We start from the raw sequence: 21,479 nt of genomic DNA on the forward strand, positions 1-21,479 counted from the left end.
AGCGGGCGGCTTGCGGGGTTACCGGAAGTGATGATGCAGGAGGCGATGGAGAGGGCGGGGCTTCGGGGCGGCCCCCGCCGGTGGGCCGCAGATGAAGAGGAGGCGGCGGCAGTGGTGGAAGAGGAGGCGGCGGCGGCGGCGGCGGGGGCGGCGGCAGCGGCGGCGGCGGCGGCGGCGGCGGCGGCGGCAGCGGCAGGGAGCCTGGAAACGCGAGCGGGGATGGTAGGTGTTTTGGACCCGCCGGGCCGCCGTCGTTTCCAGAAAGGGTTTGACTGGAGAAACCTCTGGAGCAGCTGTGAGTTTGAGGGGGGGGTTTGAGGAAAAGGGGAGGCATTGGGAGATGAAGGGGCGGGGGTTGGGTACCTTCGAGAAAGGGGGGGTGGAAGGGGAGGAGTGGAAATCGGCGCCTTGTCTGGACTGGTCCCGCTGGAAGAGGAGGCTGTGAGGGGAGCCTGTGGCGTGTCAGCCGCAGGGCTCAGAAAACTTACCTACTGTCCCTGCCTCCCTACCGCCAGCACCCCTCAACCCAGGGCCTGGGGTTCTGGGAGCCGGAGCTGCCCTGAAGGGAGTGCAGACTCTGGTCCTCTGCCCCTTGTAAGCGCCGTGAGGTAGGAGCCCAAGCGAGAGGTGGTGGGTGAATCTCCAGCTCCCTCCGCCCTCATTTCCCTCCCCACCCCCATCTTTCTCTTTAATCATTAACAGCCCTGGAATTAAGGGGCTCAGACCTGGAGGCCTTCCTATGCACCTTTGCTATAAACGATAACCATCTGTGCCTGAGGTAATGGGGCTGGAAGCTTTGCCTGTATCCTGTATAGGAAGTGGGACAGGGTGACAAATGTATTGTGTTTTTCCGTTACCCCCTCACCCCCCATCCTCTCCCTTGCATACCCCTCCTTTCCACTTTAGTTCTGCGTGGCTAGGTGGTAATCGTGGTGGGTTTTGTTGTTGTTGTTGTTTGTTTGTTTTTTCTTTATTGCACTTGGTATCTTGGTTACCTCTTTTGAATTTGGTGTTCCACCTCCATCCCAGATCTTAACTGCAAGCTTCGTAATACTTCAGTTACAAGCTGTGTGTCTTTGGGAGTACCTCTCAATGCCTGGTCGCTCCCGATTAAGATGAGCGTTTTCTCCTATGAATACTGGAATTCCAAAGCCCTTGCAAGGATTCCTAAATGGCATCATAGCCTAGGAATCAAGGTCTCTTGCTCTAAATACTTTGTGTGTGAGGAATTTAAATGTTGTCAACTCTTTCCAAAGTGATTTGATGTTAGGCTAATTCTGGATTTCTGTGTTTCTCTCCACCCACACTTCATGATGCACTTTGGAGAACAGAAAACCCCGTATTACTTTTTTGTTTCTCCAACTGGACAATAGCTCTTTTATCTTTTTCTCCATTTGCGTGTCTGGCACACAAGTCTTCAGTGACACATTTGGCTTGTGCTGATTCCCATCTTATTTATTAAGCTTATTCTTTGTGTATAGGTGGTCTTAAATGAGACAATGTGATTTGCTTAGTTTTGTTTTAAGGAAGAATACAAACCAGTAACGGCTGTGAAAAAATTATTTGAGAAAAAAAAATTATTTGAAGAAAGCAAAGAATGATTGGAAAAGAAGGTCTCTTTGTTGATGTTCTGTTGGTTTAAGGAAATAAAAAAAAGTAGTGCTACTTTAGCCTGTTGTAGGGATTTCAGAGTGAAGTGTAATGATTCCTAGTTTGGTGTTGATATTTTCTTTGGAAATCCTCTGTTGAGTCTGGCACTGTGTTTTCTAAAGAACTTTAAGAGACGGTGCCCAAATTTTAGGGATCCTTTGAATAGAAAGTGTCCGTAAATCCTGTTCCTCTGTAACTGAGTTTATGTGCATATTGCTAGAAGAATTATCACAACGGGTTCCATCCTACTCATCAGGGCTTTCAAGCCTGATAAAACAGAATATTTAATGCTTTGATTGTACAAGTAACAGCATGTTTAGATGTTTCACAGAAATGCAACAAAAGAAAAAAATGACTACTGTTCTCACCTTAACTGATTTGGAATCATTGAATAAAAAGTCCAAAATTCATTCATTCATTTAACAAACATTTATTGACCGGCTACTAATTGCTAGCCAGTATTTCGGTCAGTGGGCATACAGAGGTGAACATAGCAGTAAGGTCCACGCTCTCATGGAGCTTACCTCGGAGTGTGGGGTGGGGACAGATAAATAAGCAAATCGGACTTTGATAAGTGCTGAAGAAAATAAGAGTGTTGTGATAGAAAGTGTCTGACTGGGATACAGTCTAGACCTTTCTGAGGAGGTGACACGTAAGCTGAGCTTTAAATAAAAAGGAGCCAGCCAGGCAAAGATATGGGAGGAGCCTTCCAGGTTTAGGGACTAGCTAGTGCAGAAACTGGGCTAGAGTGAGTTTGGCAAGTTCCAGGGAGTAGGGAGAAAGGGGAGGTGGAGGAGGTTGGGGAGTAAGGGAGGCAGTAATAGCAGAGTCTAGTGAGCAAAGAGGAGAGTGAGAAGAGTCTAGGTCAGAGAGGTAGAGGCCAGGCTCAGAATAGGTAGGCAAAATAAGAGGAAGAAGGAGAAGGAAATAGAAAATCATGTTCCTTTTTAATTCTGTTGCCTTTCCTAGAGTCTCACCACACGCTACTTTGAGGGTACTCTTGGACTGTTATAGGAAAAAAAAGTCACCCTGCTGAGAGTGGGAGAGGAGGAGGCAATGGTCATCTGGGTCTTTTCTGGCAGATGAATCTCAAGCCATGTGTTAAGAATTCAGTGGGATGTTCAACTGAGAGATTGCCTTTTTCCTTACAGGATTTTGCCTTATACACTTTTAAAAATTGCATAATGAGTACCCCAAATGTGTTCTAGTATATGAATCCTCCTTTGCTTCCAGCTGTGAATTTAGGGCTGAAGGTTGGGCAAGTGATAATAATATGCCCCTGTTGGTCTACAAAGATGACCATTAGGATCTAAGTTTGAAGTTATTTTTTGTAGGGAGGTGGGTTTTATGTTGCAATATTTCCACTCTTGTCTGATCCACCTGATGACTAACAACACTCAGCTGAGGTGTAGGTTGGTGCTAAAAGTTTACATTTATCCAATGTAATCCACACTCAGTGGATTACATTAGATAAATGACCATTGTGGGCATAATCCCACTCTGTCGACATCTTTGGGCTGGCATGTAACCAAGTGATGTAGCCTACTTTTGCCTTCTGTTGGGGCCATTCATCTCCAGTAGTCAGCTGCTTTTCAGCCTCACCTTGACCAGATTGTCCACTTGAGAGGCCCAATCGGGACTCCTTTTTGACTTGGCCCTCTTGAGCCATGACACAGTGGGCCAACAGAAAGAATATGCTGTTTTCTTCTTTTGAACACCACAACAGTGACTAGTGTGTTCTTTGAGTGAATTGGCCCTTTGAGCCAGGCAGTTGAGAGACTTAAATATTGCTGAGGCTATTTGTAGTAAAGTTAGTATCAGAAATGCTAAGTAAAACCTTTTAGTGTTTGGGAAAAATGAATCAGAAATTTTGGACTTGTCACCTATTTTAGGTTCTAGTAATTTACTAGCATGGGTAGATGGATTATCAAAAATAACTTGAGTAGTTTCCTGGGCAGTCCTGGGGTAATGAAGGGGATGGAGTTGAGCCTGTACTGACTTACTGAATCCCAACTTGAATGCAAATAGGAAGTCTTTTAGTTAGCAAGCAAGTGAACAGCTAGGACCAGGCAAACAATAGACTCCACCCTTTATAATGCAGAGTAACTCTAAGAAACTGAGAATTGAAAAAATATATATATAACATATATATGGTTTTGGCCTAGGTTGAAGAATTTTGGCCTCTGTATCCTAATGCTGGATTTTAAATGCTGTTATTAAGCTATCCACTGTTCATCTTCATTTTAATAGTTACTATAACTCGCGTATGAAAGTATCCTGTAGGCTGAAATTTCATCAGCCAGTTTGGAGACTGGTGGCTCTTTTCTAATTTGTGAAAGGGGGCGGATGGGCAGAAGGGGACTTGAATACAGGGAGAAGCCATCGACTCCTACGTTGGCCACTAATTGTGTTTGGGGAAAGAATCCGCAAATCTAAATGAATTTAGATTCTCAGAGCTGAACTGGCCTTTTATTTATTTATTTAATTAAAAAAATATTCATCTATTTATTTGGTTGCACCAGGTGGCATGCGGGCTCCTTCGTTGCAGCATGCGAGCTCTTAGTTGTCGCACGCATGTGAGATCTAGTTCCCTGATCAGGGAATTGAACCTGGGCCCCCTGCATTGGGAGCGCAGCATCTTAACCACTGCGCCACCAGGGAAGTCCCCTAAACTGGCCTTTTAATCTAGGGTACTAGTGGATTTGTTTCTTAAACTCCCAGGGCTTTTGGACAAACTCTTCTGAAAGAAGAGTTGATGCCACTTACTTTTGGAGTTGTGAGTGTTATGCATTGCATTAGATGACTTAAAATTAGTCTGATTTTGCTACTGTTTTGATATCTTTGCAGTAAGGACAGTTAATTGTACACTGGCCGCCAGTTGTTTTAAGATGAAGATGTGATAACTGAGATTGAAACAATGGTAATTATGTGGTGACTCCTATTTCCCCAGCTCTTGATAACTTACAGTTACCTCTTTGTGTCTATTTACAGATGTTGATACCAGTGAACCAGGATCAATTCTCCCTAAATGTTGGAACAGTGTTCTGAAGCTCTCTGCACAATGGACCAGGGTGTTTTATTGAGTTAGTGTCTTTCAATTAAAATCTAGTTTTACTAGTTCTTGTATCTGTTTTTGTAGGTGAATGATTAGTGAATGATTACAAATAAGAACTTAACATATTAATTTAGTGGAAGTGGCTCAAACTCTAATTCTTTGAAGTTGTGATATGTAGAAAGGAGAAAATGGGAGGGGGGAAATGCCAAATCCTCTTCTTTAAGATGTGTGCAAATGAAACTATTTAAATACCATACATCAGAATAGGGAAGCTCAGTAAAGGAATCTTGAGGTGGTAATTAGCCCTTGTAGCAAAGTAAGCCATCTATGGCCAGCGCCCTGATACCAACCTGATTACACGAAAAAGTAGGCATCATGTTGACGACTCCTGACTTCCCGATGGCTTGTCCTTGCTCAGGAGTGTCCTTTGACCCGTACTGTGTTGGTGGGTTTCAGGCTGAATTGCATCGTGGAAGCTTAGGTTGCATAGTGCTGGGAAGCATAATCCATGTTCCTGTTCTCCCTGCTCTGCTGGAGGGCTCAGCCTCAGGACCTGGGGACTGGAAATAATTCTGTCACTGAGGCCTGGAGATCCAGACCAGATATATGATGACTGATCAAGGATCTTGGGTAGCATCACTGCATAGTGTGGGACTTCTCATTTTTGCCCTAATCTCTGCTGGTCAGTCTAGGAGACAGTGTGTTGGAAAAACTTGCTTTCCTTATTTTAGTAGTAGATTGCTTCCACCATATCAAGACCGCAGGGTTTGGTTATAGCTTTTAGCTCTTGTTGGTTGATGAAGCGTTTGGATTCTGCAGTGTTTGCCTAAAGTGGGTTGGTGTGTGACCTGTAATTTTGATTCTGAACAAGACTCAAGTCATAGCATTTACTATATTGAATGCATTTAATTCTTTCTCCAGTTAAGGAAGAAGCAGGAAGAAGACCCTCAAAGAACCTTAGAATATCTGGCATGATAGTTTTTCAAACTGGGCTATGCGGAGCCCTCTCAGGGGTCACTTCTGGAGTATGCCCCCTCATCTCGCTGTCTTCCTTCCACTTCACTGCCCCCCCCCCCCAACCATGCTTCACTCTGCAGAAGGTACCTTGATATTCTGTTCTGTTGGGTTTCCCCGTAAGATTTCAGTCAATCAGAATGTTTTGAGGCTGAAAACAGATCAAAAAGCAGTAGGTAAATGGAAATCTAGAAAGGTTAGTAAACTTGCTTAAAGTTACAGAGCAAGGTACTGGCAGCTACAGGACTAGAATAGGACTTTCTCTGCACTAATTTTGTTTTCTTATTTACATTGCCGCAAATATGTCATTGTAGGCACTCAGTAGAGTTTGAGCTTAATTGAATCCTTGGTGTTTGGTCTTTTATATTACTGGCTCTTTACTCAAACGTTTTGTCACACACTACTGTTCTTTCAGAGAAAAATCCTTATAACCAGTTTTGAAACATATGTGAAGTTATTGATGGTAATGGTACTAGTAAGTAGCTGGCCTTTTCTCCTCAGAATATTTCTGAAAGTGATGATAGTACTTTCAAACAGAAGTGGAGGCTTTATCACTCTAAGTTCTTAAGATAAGCTAGTGGCATGCTGTCCAGAATGCCTGTGCAAAATGCTGACCTGAATATTCCCATTTCCAGTGACCTGCCCTGGAATCTGAAAAGGAAAATCCAGGTATACCCACTGACAGAACAGCTTTAGAATGGCTCTGTGGAAATACCTACAATCACCATATTCTTTTTTCTAAAAAATCTGTGAAGCAAATTTGTTTTCAATTAAACATTTACTTTATATCTACTTAATGACTACCTAGTGGCTCCTCTTTAAGTAGAAAGGGAAGGTGAGGAATACCACGGCAGTGAGGGTGCTGGGACCCTAGCAGCATGGGTTCTAGGTGGCAGGATTGTGGACATGCTAGAAGTTCCAGGTCCTCAAAGGAGGCATTTTCCCCAGTTGTGGTGATATTTTCTTTATTCTAAGTGAGTGTAATTCAAAAGTGAGGAGTGATGTGTAGTGAATGTTCTGTGTTCATTTTAAAGAATGTTTCTGTGGTTCTTTTTCTCCTAGTAAATTTTTCTTTGAAATAACTAGTCACTTGTCTAGTCATTTACTCAGAACAGTTGGTTATAGCTGATGTCTATGGTAGGAGAATTTTGCTTGGGGGTTTACTAACATTTTATGAAAGAGAAAAGTCTAAAGACCTTTCTAGAGACATTTAGATAGGTGGGTTCCGTTGTGGGGAGGAGAACGTGTAAGGGAGCCGGCCTTTGGGAGGCAGGGTGGTGGTGGTGATATTGTGGGCTGTGTGTACAGGGTGAAGAGAAATGCCCATTGATGGTCCAGCTGGGGAAGGGTGGAAATTGCTAACAATGGCACTTGATGGGGGAAGAGTGGGTCAGGAAGGAGCAGGCCCACAAGATTGCCCAGTGCCAGGGAACACCATTCACAAGGAGGGGGATGGGGACCTATGGAGTTGAGTAATCCATTGGCCCTGACCAGGACCCTGACCACAGTACTCTCTCCCCTGACTGGAAAGTGTATTCCTGATGGGGAGGGTTGAGTGCAGGGATGCAGTATCCAGTTTGACCAGATTGATCTTCAAGATTGACTAGTTGGTCATGATTGACTGCTTATGGAGTACTGACCTAACTTTTTTGAGATCTCTCTTTTGACTTTTGCTTTTGACAAATAAGAAGTTGGTAAACAAGAGGGAATGTAATGTCCCTGGGTCTGTTAGAGTTTGAGTTAAAGTACATAATACTAGTTGGTGGTGATTGTCATTTAACAATGTCTGTTATCCAAAGGGAACAGTTACATGTAAACTATTGAGGCAATTCATGATTCTCTTATGGGGACTATAATAAATGGGAAATAAATCACAACTAAAATGATTAATTAAAGAAAATACATTTTGACTCCATATTTCTACAACATTCCCTGGTCTCTTTAGCAGATCAAATTAATTGTTTAGTCATTTAAAAGAAATTTTATTCTACCAGGTACTCGTGGATCTGACAGAAGGCCAAATTTCCTTCTAGTGCTGAAAACAGCAAACACTACTCTGAATTGGTGACAGCTATAGATTTAATGATTAGATCAAGTAGGGAGGTGGCTTCTAAGCATCGGTTAAGTTGCTTGTAATGTGGACCTCTTTTTTCTGAGGTTAATTATGTCATTCCTGCAACAATTCTCTGACATCACTGAGTGTCCAACAATTCACTTCTGACGCAAACTGCCTGGAGTTTGTGCAGACCCCATAGGCTAATGACTCAGTCTCACAAGATTGCCCCACTTCAGGTGCCAGCCCCAAGTATCAGGTTGTCTCAAGTTACCTACCTGCACTTCTGCCTGGCAGAGTACAAATTTCCCACGACCACCCTCCCCCAGGTTTGATAATTTGCTAGAACATATGACTCATAGAGCTGATAAAACATGATATTTATGAATACAGTTTCATTATAAAGGCTATAACTCAGGAACAGCCAAATGGAAGAGATGTATAGGGCAAGATTTGAATTGGGGGCACAGGGCTTCCGTGTCCCCTCTGAGCATGCCAGCCTCCCAGCACATCAATGTGTTCACCAACCCTGAAGCGCCCCTAGCCTTGTTTCAATTTCTGTTGAGGTTCCTTTGTGTAGGCAAAATTGATTAAAGCATTGGCCTTTGGTGATGAAACTTCAACCACCCTTCCCTTCCTTATGGGCTGGAGGTGGGACTGAAAGTTCCAATCATGTGCCTGGTCTTTCTAGTGTGGCCAGCATCTCTCTTAAAACTATCAAAAGGGCCCACCCTGAGTCACCTCTTAGCATAAACTCAGATGTGGTCCAAACCCTGATCCTTATGAAAAACAAAGGAGCCTATCAGTAAGGAAATTCCAAGGGTTTTAAGAGCTCTGGTAGGAACTGGGGACAAAGACCAAATATATTTTTTATTACATCACATTAATACTCCAGTTTTGCATCCCATAAGTAGGAATAAGGTTACCTAAAGTTGATTTAGATGATAAGTTACAATATGCATTTACTGTTAATTTGATGGTGGTGTTTTTTGGGGGGGGGGTGTCAAGAGAGTGCAAATTGCATAGCTTCAGATTACAAGGAGCAAACTCTTCCCTCAATCAGTATGAAATGGCACTCCTAGAATGTGTTATGTATTCTTGAATTTAACAGGTGCACTACCTCTAGAGCTCCCTAATGCAAGAAAGGAGCTCACTTATAGGAAATCAGATACACAGAAATCATGTTTCCTTTCAGTGTGACTTTAAAGATTCAGGTGTTCATAGTGCACTGGTTAAGAGCTTCGGCCTGGAGTCTGGGTTTGCATTTGAACTTTACCATCGGCTTGCCACTTGACCTTGGATGAGCCACTTAACATCTCTAAGCCTTGTTTCCTTCATGTATTAAGTGAGGATAATAACAGTAAGTAGTTGTGAGGAGTCAGTAAGACAGTACATTTGCAGGACGTGGCACATTGCCTGGCATATAGATAAACATTTAATAACATTAGTTATTATTAGCTACATGCATATATAGCTAAGCTGACAGGGATTGGCAGCTCCCAAAGGGCCAGGAACTATATCATTTTACCTTCTCTTATATGGGAAGTATGGGACAGTGTATAAAACATTGCTAGGCACACAGTAGACACAAGTTATCTATCACTCGAAAATAAAACCTGCTCTAGGTATCTGGGAAATACAGGAGTAACTCTGTAATGGAAACTTCCAGCCTGTTTCCAAAGCTGGCCTAAAACCCAGAGATGGAAAATCTTCCTCCTGAAACCATATAGAGCATACATGAATCTAGCAATGGGGACAGGGGCTCAGTGGCTAGAATATTGTTGGATCAAAAAATGGGAAACTGATCCAGGAGACATTTTTATCATTGGCAGTATGCCTTGAGGTTCAATGAGTTGGGCAAAACCGCATGAGACTTTGGGAAGGAAACAACAGATTTATTTCAGTCGGTCCAGACAATCTTTGAGAGTCAGCTGGCAAGTATCATGTTATATGTGTTGCTTCTCAGAGAAAATGAAAAACCCGGATCCACTGGCAAAGGGCTTACCAACTGCTTGAGGTTCACTTCTTGGGGAAGTCCCCGAAGGCCAGGTCTAATTCTCCTTGTAGCTTACCCATCTGGAGATTCTATTCTAGTGGACCACCACTGGACTAAGTACTAGATTCTAGTCTAGACTCTGCCACCAGTTCTATGTGAACTTGGGCAAGTTATAGCCTCTCTTTGAGTGTTTCCTTAGCTGCGACAAAGGATTTGGGACTAAATCACTGTTTCCCAAAGTGTGGCTTTGGTTACGTTCTTAGTATATGTGCTGCTGAAATGAGCATGCAAGGGTGTGTTTTTTATACTATTGATGGTACATGAGATGATTTTTGCTGGATGAATACTTTTTGCTTATTCTATATTTTAATGTGTATTAATGAAAATATAACTAGCATATTAGACCTATGACTTCATGGATGATGTCGCTTAGGGTGATATTTAAAGTGGATGTGATTTTTTTTTAAGATTCAAGAAAAATCTTAGGGGAACAGTAGTTGGGATGTAAATGGATATGGAAGATCATAAAGGTTGTGGAGGAGTGGCTGAAGTTTATACGTTCTGAGACTCAGTAATTCCAGTGCAGTGATGTGGCGCCTCCATGAAGACTTCGTGGTGACGGACACGACAGGACAGGCCCAGATTTGAGTGGCTTTAAAAACTTGCCTAACTCAGGCAAACTGACAGAGTTATACTTGTGCATTCATGGTGAAAATGCCCATAAGTTGGTTGTATAGAGTTTAAATTATCGTAGACATTAGTGGTGGTGGCTTTTCTTAAATAATAAAAAATGAATAATGTTGCTTCCTCTTTCACTTTTAGGAGTTTCCTCGAAACCTGGATTGATCTTTATTAGTTCCTTTCACTCTTTGCTGTTGGAACTCCCCATTGTAGGAGTTAGGGGTTCGATTTGTTCTGTTGGGGAGGGAGAAAAGGCCATCCCTGTCTCTTGAACGCATGCCTGTGCACGTGTTCTAGGTTCTGGAAGGCCAAGACTCTGTCGCATCCTAATGATCTATACGTTACTTCTTGCTGTTAGCTACTTTAAAGGTGCAGTGTGACGTGTGCCCTAAAATGAAGATAAACTCTGAGGCAAGGTTTATTTAAAATTTCATTTCACTTTTTGTCGTCTTGGTCATAACTCAGTGTACTGGGGGTCTTGAGAAGTAAAATGAGCAGTGGTAGAAATGAAATAAACTTGTGGGAGGTACTTTCTTTTTAAGCAAAAACCCAGAATAAAAATGAAATCTTGATTGCATAATAGGAGCCAAGAAAGCTGCTTTCAGATGTAGTCAATGGTTCCTTGAGTTTTTCTTTCTTTTTTTTTTTTTTAAGCCTTAATTACCTGTGTTCCCTTGACATTTTCTGTGTATATTAACACTGTCATCTTTCATTATCTACATTTGGTTGTTAGCCTCTGTTCTGCAAGTGATTTTGTTCTATAGTTACCTCAACATAAAGGGCCATGCATCTGGTATATAGCTGCTTGTCATAAACTGTTGAATGTTTCAAATTGTAGTTTTTAAAAATTGCTATAAAGATGGTTCCAAGTCTGTTATCCTTCTGTGTTATCTAGTCAAGGTTAGGTTAAAAAAGAACAAAATGGTGACAGTGATGTAACCCAAGATTTTTTTTCTCCATTTTTTTTCCTTCTTCATTTATTTAATACAAAGTTTCGACATGCTTTCATGATGAGAAACTCTCAGATGTTTCCCGATTGAGGTGGAATCTAATGTTCCAAGCCAGAAACTCTCAAACTTTGTAAATTTTGGTTTTGTCATTCATACTATCTTCTCTCCCGAGAAGAAATAGTGACCTGTGTTATTTGGCACATTGGAAAAGGGAAAAAGCCTGTACTCAGGGCTATATTTTGCAGGATTAAAAATCTCTTTTCTTACTAAAATCTGTTTCGTGACATGCATGACATTCATCCTTTGCACAAATTCACAAGACCCACCTTACTCAAGGTAGATGTCAGGTTTCTGACAGAGTCCATTTCCCTTGGTGCAGAGGCTAGTCATTATTTATAGATAATTGCTGATGAGTGTGGAGATATTCTGAAAGGGGATATGCAGGGGTTGTGGCATTTACCTTTGGTCTATAGACTAGGATTTGCAAACCGAGAGTGAGGTTGTTTAGTACCTTCTCTTCTTGGGAAATTGCCATGGGATCAATGAGTCTTGGTTAAGATTTCTTGAGGGCAGCTGAATAGTTGGGCTTTTAAAGATGAAAGCCACGTAAAAAACTATTCTTTCCCAATCATACAAATAATTATCTCCGTGGTAGTATAATCTCCATAGAAGTATAAGCATTCAAGACCATACATTTATTTATTTATTTATTTATTTATTTATTTTTATTAATTAATTACTTTATTTATTTTTGGCTGTGTTGGGTCTTCGTTTCTGTGCGAGGGCTTTCTCTAGTTGTGGCAAGTGGGAGCCACTCTTCATCGCGGTGCGCGGGCCTCTCACTATCGCGGCCTCTCTTGTTGCGGAGCCCAGGCTCCAGATGCGCAGGCTCAGTAGTTGTGGCACATGGGCTTAGTTGCTCCACGGCATGTGGGATTTTCCCAGACCAGGGCTCGAACCGGTGTCCCCTGCATTGGCAGGCAGATTCTCAACCACTGCGCCACCAGGGAAGCCCAAGACCATACATTTAAAAAGATAAATATAATTTTGAGTCAGAATGAAAGATGTGCAAACATAGTGGTAGAGTTCAAGACCTTTTCAGACCATTCTTACATGTTTCCAGCACCACTTTGGTTTTCTTATAGTAGACTAACCTTTTAATTCATCTGGAGTCTTTTCACTTCTAAAGTAAAGCCCTTTTAGGATGCTGGAAACTTGAACTTTCATGGTAACCTTCAAGTCAAAAAAAAAGGTGTACTCGAAGACTTCCTTTAACTCTTGACTTTAAACCTCCCTGTCAAAGAACCGGAATTGCTTAATTTATCAGAGCATTTGCTTTTCTAAGTTTCCAGTTCACAACCATTCTGTGGCGTAGCAGAAAGAGATAATAAAAAGTTAAGCAACAGGTAAAAATCTTTTCCTGTAGCCTTTTCCCCATTTGGAAGCAGTTTTTCCTTCCCTCTGAGCAGTTTGGCCTAAGCTCCTCCTTTTTCTGATTTGAAGCTTTACTATTTGCATACAATGCTTAAATTGACTCACTCAACACCAAGTTCTGAACATCTCCAGTATTTAGTACTTTTGACTCAGGCTGCTTAAGCAAAAGATTACAATAGAGGCTTAACAGGACAGAACCTTTAAAAACACACTTTAATGGTACTCAAGGTTTCCAAACAGATACAAACTATTTTCTAAGAAGAACCAGACTATGTAGTTTTCAAGTTAGACGTATATGAGCAAGGAACCAGCTTTCCCAGATGGAATGTGGATCATTCACAGAGATCTTCTGAAACTCAAAACTTGTCTTCTAGGTCTTGGCCTCCAAACTTGATTCTCTCATCACTGTCTTCAAAGTGAAGTATGTGTAATCTGCATTTTTCTTAAGGTGCCAACTCTAAGATTGGATGCATGGTGCTTCAGGAAAAATAAATATGTTTATATGTTGCCAGTTTTTCATTCCAGTAAATTTGAGTGCCTTTTGTGGACCTTGTTCTTAAGGACCTTATGGTATGAAAACAGATAGAACAACAAATAGAAAATGTTGTGAAACCTGTGCCCAAAATGTTAGTGCTATAAATGAAGGTGTGAAGGGACAAAGAGGGTCTAGGTCAACTTGAAGGAGTCAGGAGAGGAGTCCTGTGAGAAGTAAAATCTGACCAGGGCTCAAAAGACCAAGACTAGAGAGAGGAAGCATTCCAAGCACAGGTAACAGTATGTGTAAAACTACAGAGGCATGAGAGGCCATGACATCTTGGGGAATGGCACATGTTTCAGTATGCCTGAGGGATGTGGAATGAGAGCAGGAGAATGACAGTAATTGAGGCCAAATTCAGAAGAGCCTTGTATGCCTTATTAAATTTGGATTTTATTTTTTTATTTTTTTTAAATTTTTTTAAAGAGTCTCTCTTTTTTTTTTTTTTTTTTTAATTTTATTTATTTATTTATTTTTGGCTGTGTTGGGTCTTCGTTTCTGTGCGAGGGCTTTCTCTAGTTGTGGCAAGTGGGGGTCACTCTTCATCGCGGTGCGCGGGCCTCTCACTATCGCGACCTCTCTTGTTGCGGAGCACAGGCTCCAGACGCGCAGGCTCAGCAATTGTGGCTCACGGGCCCAGTTGCTCCGCGGCATGTGGGATCTTCCCAGACCGGGGCTCGAACCCGTGTCCCCTGCATTGGCAGGCAGATTCTCAACCACTGCGCCACCAGGGAAGCCCCTGGATTTTATTTTGTAGATGAAGGGGAGCTATTAAATAATTTTGACTAGGGACATGGTATATTCACATGGGCTATATGTGTGTTAAAAAGATCAATCCAGTGGCAGTGTGGAAGACACTGGAGGGAGCAATCCCAGAAGTAGGTAAACTGTGAGAATACTGCAGTAAAGGTGGCAGGGGGCTGAACTGTAAAATTAGGGAGTTAGAATTTACAAAGTTTGGCATAATCTGATGAGAGTTTATTGCTTGCATGTCCCACATGGGTTTTAGGCTGAAGGGTGCTCTGCTCCATACAGTCTCTCAGGGACCCAAGCTGATAGGGGTTCCACTATCGTGTGCTGTACCATCTGAACTGTCTTGGTCACCATGGCAAGGGAAGAGATGGCTGGGATGTCATATGGCAGCTCTGTGCTTGGGCTTGGAAATAAGTATCACATCTGTCTACAGCTGACTGTGTCATTTCTGCCTACAGCTGTTTGGCCAGAAATAGATACATTTCCCCATCTAACTGAAGAGGCTGGGAAACTGGGGGAGCTGATGGAATGTTGGCTGAGCTTCTCTGTCTGTGCTACAGTGTAGGGACTTGAGTAAGGTACTTTATTTCTGAGCTTATTTCCTCTTCTGTAAGATAGGAATATCAAGAGTACCAGCCTCAGTCCCAGAGACTCTTTTAGGAGGATCCCCAAGACACTTTCACAGGATCTGGAAGATCAAATTCTCTTCTTAATAATACTAACATCATTTGTCCTTTATACTTTCATTCTCCTATGAGTTTTATAGAGGCTGCATGACATGTTATATCACAGAAGATTGAATGGAGAAGCATATATGGGAAATTAGCTGTCTTCTTTTAAGCCAGACCTTAGGGACATTTGCAAAAGTGTAAAACAGTGTCACTCTTCTCATTAAGTTTTTGGAAATACAGTTATTTTTCATAAAAATGTTGTTTATGTTAACATGTCATGGTTTATTGTTGATATTTATTTATTTATTTTAGAGGCTATTATTTTTTTTCCTATACAGACTTCCCCTTTCCCTAAGTCTTCAATATTTTATTCTTTGTACTATACATACTTTGATAACCTTGCTTAAAATACATACATATGTCATATGATAACACATGGTGTGTATTTTGATTTTTTAATATTTTAATTTAATTTTTTTAAGGTTTTTTTTTTTTCATGTGGACCATTTTTAAAGTCTTTATTGAATTTGTTACAGTATTGCTTCTGTTTTATGTTTTGGTTTTTTGGCCACGAGGCATGTGGGATCTTAGCTCCCTGACTAGGGATCAAACCCATACCCCCTGCACTGGAAGGTGAAGTCTTAACCACTGGACCGCCAGGGAAGTCCCAGTTTTTATTTTATATTGGAGTATAGTTGATTAACAATGTTGTGTTAATTTCAGGTGTACAGCAAAGTGATTATACATATACATGTATCCTTTTTCTAATTCTTTTCCCATTTAGGTTATTACAGAGTTCCCTGTGCTATACAGTAGGTCCTTGTTGGTTATCTATTTTAAATATAGCAGTGTGTATATTATTGATATTTTAAATGAAGTAATATAATATTTTAAAATTTCTCAGTTAAAAAAAGTACAAACCTCATAGGGTAGCTGTAGGGATTAACTGCTGTCATGACTATAAAATGCCTAGCATTGTGTCTGGCACAATAAATATATTGGAGGGAACCTTTAAGTTTGATCTTGTGCTTTTCTTACTATGGGTCATATCTAATTAGTGGATTATAACCAACAATTAAAAACCGAATTAAAAAAAAGAAATAGCATAAATTAGAGTTCATCATTGAAGTGAGAGTAAATACTGCTTAATGAGTAGTATGTGTGTGTATATACATGTGCATTTGGTCAGGATGTAACGTGTTTTTTACTGAAGGTTGCAGTTCAAGTTGGAAAGACAGTGGTCTAGTTCAAGCTCTCATTTTCCAGTGACTGAAAGACTTGCTCTCATTTTGCAGTGACTGAAAGACTTATGTTATGCATACTAAACAAAAAAATGACTCTACTGTAGTATGCTTTTTTGAAAGAGGCAGTTTAAACTCTGTATTTTTCAAAAGTGGGCTTGAGAAGCATTATCCCTAATTTTGAGAAAGAGTAGAACATGGTTTGAATTTAGAAAGTGTTTATTAGATGCCAGTTAGCCCTTTTCACGCTACCATATACACTTCCTGCCTTCTTGGAACTTTAATCCAAGGTGCAGTCACTAAAACAGTAGCATCTTTTCTGTGCTTGTCATTTCTATCTGCTTGAGAGCCATGAATGTTTATGTTCCATAGGAATAAATAATGTACAGTGCATTCAAGTCTTGAATGCATAGTAGAAATAATTGTCTATTATAATAGAATGTCATCATAGACAATAAAAAAAATTCAGTCAGAAGAACTTACTGGGGAAGGAGTTAATGAAATATTTTCCTTTCTTTTTTTTTTTTTTTTCCGGCCTGGAAGAAAAAAGTATCAAAGTTGTATTTAAGATTGTTAAGTGACTTCTCATAATGAGTAGTGATGTCAGCAAACTGATGTACAATGAGCAACATGCTGTGTCTTTTTTGGAGCAGTGGTGGATAGTTATGCTTTCATTTTGATAAGCCCATTGGTGACACTGAGTAGTACCCTGGGTGAATAGGAGTTAATACTGGCTGCCTGGCAGAAGTGGATTTGTTATATAATTTATGGTACCCAGAAGCCCTTTGGGGAGGTCTTTATTATTATCCTGACAGTATCCATCTAGGCCTGAAGATTAATTTTTTTTTAAATTTATTTATTTATTTTTGGCTGTGTTGGGTCTTCATTTCTGTGCGAGGGCTTTCTCTAGTTGCGGCAAGCGGGGGCCGCTCTTCATCGCGGTGCGCGGGCCTTTCACTGTCGCGACCTCTCTTGTTGCGGGGCACAGGCTCCAGACGCACAGGCTCAGTAGTTGTAGCTCACGGGCCTAGTTGCTCCGTGGCATGTGGCATCTTCCCAGACCAGGGCTTGAACCCGTGTCCCCTGCATTGGCAGGCAGATTCTCAACCACTGCGGCCACCAGGGAAGCCCGTGAAGATTAATTTTTGTTGTTCTCATCTAGTTCTACCAGACTGATTCTCATAACTGAAAGGGTAGCAACTTGCTGTTAAATGCTGGCACTTGGCTTTTGCTTTTGACACAAAGGTATGTTAATCAAGAATGGGTGTTAGGAATCCTGAAATGTTTCAGTTAGTGATTTATTGTAGTTTAGAGGCTTTTTTTCCCAGTTAAACTGATTTAACTTCTGAAAAATGAGTCAATTCAGGGTTTCAAACGTTTCCTCTTCGACTAGCCTCAAAAAACGTTTATTAGCGTTTCTGTCTTGTAAATTGCTGCTGCAATTCATTTGTGTCAGTCCTGCCACTGCTGAAACAAATGCAGAAGGAGTGTCAGTTTAGTTTTCCATCGTCTGATACATGGACTTCTTAACTCTATTACTGGTGGATGTCCACTGTTAGTTAAACAAGCCTGTACTATTTTTTAATGACTCACTGAGAAGTCATGTGGTGGTGTGATCCCTGTCCCCAACTACCAGCACTTAAACTTATAATTTTCAATGTATTGTGTTAAAACAAACTTCTAATTCTGGCTATTTTTCCTTTCAGTTTTAAACCTAAGGTTGGAAGCTCTATTTTTATAAAATACTCTCCTAGAAAAGTTGCTCGTGTCGCTACCCCACATACTGGCCCTGGGGGTGGGGAGAGAAAGAGCTGACTGCTTCACATGGCTAGGCAGAAAGTGTGGGCTGGCCTGCCAGCCAGCAGAAGTGGGATCTGCTCTTTGCTTTCTTGGCAAGTGTGTCTGGCTTTGAAGGCCCTGATTAGGATTTTAGGTCTTGTCCTTTTCTTGCCGTTACATGAAACGTAGTCTGTTGTTTCCAGTGGTTCTAAAGAGATGGAGGACCTCGATGGTCCACATCCCTTATCCTCTTTGACAAGGTACGTGCTTCATCCCTCAGACTTAAAAGCCAATCTGTCATCAAGCGAATTTTAAAAAATACTACAGTGGAACAAGATAGCTTAAGAAGTGTAAAACTGGCTGTGAGTTCTTCGTGTTCACTATGTAGTATGCAAAAAAGCTGCTGGCTTTTGCCCTTGCATCTCTAGACACCTTAAATGTGATTTCTTTGTTCATTGCGGTAGAGAAGAAGCAGTTCCGACCAGCAGCAGAAGGTTTTTCACTGACTTCACCTGCTTGGTGAACCCTTGGAACTTCCTAGAGTGCTGCATGGCTATGGCTTGAATAAACTGTCTGGACTTTCAACCTTGCTCAAAGGAGAGGCAGGAGTGATTTCCATTATTATGTGAATTTTTTCCCAGGGACTAAGGTACAGGTCAAAAAGAGGCACTATAGGATGAACATCTCCCAATTTCAGCTTCAGATTTTGGCTTTTGCTGTGTTTGAGGTGAAAATTAGCTTGTGGAGTGAGGAGAGATGGAGCCTATACTGCTGAGAAGCTGTGTTTGTATCACATATGGTAACTGATGAGGTAGGGAGTAATTGGAACAATGAGACAATTTTCTACTTTCTCTTTGAAGGTAGTGGGGTGTTGAGAGGCAAGGCATTCAGGAGGAATTGGACCTTAGGAACCAGCTCTTGAGTGGCGAAATTAAGTTCTACTCTACATTCTTAGGGCTCTACTTCCTTTACTGTTGAGTATGTGATAACATCATCATATAATTAGAACTGGTATGAATAGCGATCATCTGTTAAGAACTGTGTGCTAGGGACAGTGCTGAATATGCCATACTCATTTATTCAAGCATGAGTTAATACATTTAAAATGTGCAGAGACTAGTGCCTTGTATAGAAGTGCTCGAAGAATATCAGTGATTATTATTTATTCAGGAGATAATTAGCAAAACATTTGCTTACATGACAAAGCTTACGTGCACAGCCAAAGTGGTGAATAAAATAAAATCCCTGCTCTTGTGGCAGTTACCTTCTAGTAGGGGGAGCGGACAATAAATAAGTTAACAAATAAGAATTTCAGAGAGTGGTATGTGCTGAAGAAATAAAATAGTGTGCTGGATCAGAGGGAGAGGGCACTTTAGATTGGTTGGACAGGGAATGCATCTCAGCATTTAAAGGAGGTGCATCTGATATGAAGGAGCCATTTATTCTTCACAGTGACCCTTTGTCCCAATTTTCAGGTGAGAAAACAGAGGCGCAGGGTGACTAAGTATGTGCTGGGAAGTGAATAGAGCTGGGCTGTACAGACCCAGTCATTCTGCATCCAAAGCATGTCCTATCCTTCCCAGAAAGGCAGCTGTAGGAGCTGCAGTATCTGCAGTTGGTTTTGAGTGAAGGAAATGAATGTGGTTGCAGTGCAGGTAAAACCCTCATGCAGTTCAAAGAAGTTGCAATGCATGGACCCTTAATCATGGGGCGCAAAATTTGAGTATGAGTGTGTGTACGTATGTACAGTTTATTTTGGGATCCAAAGCTGTCTTCCGATTTTCAGAGGTGGTGACAAAAAGAGCTTGTGGCATTGCTGCTTTATTTTAGGATTTTCTCATATTGTTTTTTTGGAAAATAGGGCCTACCTGCTAAGGCAGAGTTTATTTATTTTTTTGTGTTATTTATTTATTTATTTATTTATTTTTGGCTGCATTGTGTCTTCGTTGCTGAGCGTGGGCTTTCTCTAGCTGCGGCAAGTGGGGGGGCTATTCTTTGTTGCGGTGCACGGGCTTCTCATTGCAGCGGCTTCTCTTGTTGCAGAGCGCGGGCTCAGTAGTTGTGGCTCGCGGGCTCTAGAGCGCAGGCTCAGTAGTTATGGTGCATGGGCTTAGTTGCTCAGCAGCATGTGGGATCTTCCTGGACCAGGGCTCGAACCCATGTCCCCTGCATTGGCAGGCGGATTCTTAACCACTGCGCCACCAGGGAAGTCCCAGGGCAGAGTTTTAATAGACAGCATTGCAGTTGGCCATTAGGTGGTGGCAATTTTGTCAGATCAGTATGGGTGGGAAGTGGGTGGGAACTGGGCTGGAATCATAAGATGTCTTACTTTGCCAAGCCTGTAATACCATGATGCCAGCCACCAGGTATAAAGCTCTATTTTTTATTTGATTATCTGCTTATCTTTACCCATGTTAATGTACCCTTTGGCCTCATGCCATATGAGGTCGCATTTGTGAAATAAGTGACTTGAAGAAAAAAGCTCAAACCTTGGGGCCTCAAGTTTCAACCTGCAGGGAATGTATTTCCAATAAAGACACACTAACATGGGCATTTCCTGTCACCGTCTTCAAAACCTGAATGCTTTCTAAATAGGCTCTTCAGTACTTGAAACCAAAGAGAAATTGTTTCAATAATAGTCGTTGAAACCAAGAGGGTAGCAAAGTTCTGGTCAGGTCTGGTCTTTCGGTTTCATAGGATGTGGTTTAGATCAAATAACCTATTTTAGTCAGAAGATTGATCATGTTATTGCATAGGAAAAGACTTCCAAGAGCTTTTGCTTTACAGCCTTTCACGTGGTGTCTGAGTGCTGGAAGGAGGTTCCTCCTTGGGAACATGAAGGTGACAGAAGTATACACAATAGAAAAAAGCAGCTGTAAGTGCTCTGTGGCATATTTGCTTGAAGGAGGCTTAAGGTTGTAAGAATTGCAATTGGAAAGGTTCTTTTTCTCATTAGTCATACCATCTTTTAAATTCTTTTAAATAGCATCATCATGGTCCACCCAGTTGTAACGGAATTTTACAGTTTGCTTGAGTTTGGGATCGTTGGTCTTAGGGTTCAGCTCAGGGGTCTCTTGATATATTGGGTTGAAATTGTGGCCTAGTAAGTTGATCTTCGACCATGGTATCAGATCTTCTGTTTCTTTGCTCTGTGAGTAGAAGAGATCTGAGTGACAGCTGTATCTTGGTAGGGACTCTTTCTGTTGTGACAGAAAACCTGACTTCTGGCTTACGAAAAAGGAGAATTAATTGGCTCATAAAACTGTGAAGTTCAGGCTTTGATCTGACTTAGGTACAGTTGGATTCTGGGTGCAAATAATGCCTTCAAAACTGATTTACTCTTTGTCTCTTGGTAGTGATTTTATTCTGGTGTCTTACATGCATTTGAGTTGAGACCCATCTGATAAGAAGGGACAGTTTAACTCTCACAGTGACCCTTGGATGGGCATTATTATTTTCCCTGGTGCTCTTTCTGGTAAGATGACCAAAGCAGCTCCAACCTCCTTTGCTTTCGGTGCTAAGATTCACTTTGTCTGACTTAGGTTACCTGCATATTCCTGGCCCAGTCATCGAAGCCAAGGGCATAGGATGCTTTGGTGGGCTTGAGTCACATGGTCCATTATGAGCCCCACCCAACTTACATGACCAAGAGTGAGGGAGAGGAATC

General features: G+C 41.5%; 1 protein-coding gene across 6 annotated transcripts in view; it reads left to right on the top strand.

Moving 5' to 3' along the window:
• The first annotated feature begins 104 nt into the window (after positions 1-104).
• The window catches only part of DCUN1D3 (defective in cullin neddylation 1 domain containing 3), a 38,193-nt gene continuing 16,818 nt past the window's right edge, over positions 105-21,479 (top strand). Inside the window, exons 1-2 of one of the 6 annotated variants that reach the window (XM_057528980.1) lie at positions 118-222; positions 4,642-4,733. The gene's annotated coding sequence lies outside the window, so the exon portion shown is untranslated. Of the gene's footprint in view, positions 296-402; positions 609-4,641; positions 4,734-21,479 lie in introns of those variants that run through there. The other 5 variants (XM_007189975.2, XM_007189976.2, XM_057528979.1 and 2 more) reach the window with 5 other exon arrangements.

Source organism: Balaenoptera acutorostrata, chromosome 15, assembly GCF_949987535.1.
Source record: "Balaenoptera acutorostrata chromosome 15, mBalAcu1.1, whole genome shotgun sequence".
Taxonomy (NCBI): domain Eukaryota; kingdom Metazoa; phylum Chordata; class Mammalia; order Artiodactyla; family Balaenopteridae; genus Balaenoptera; species Balaenoptera acutorostrata.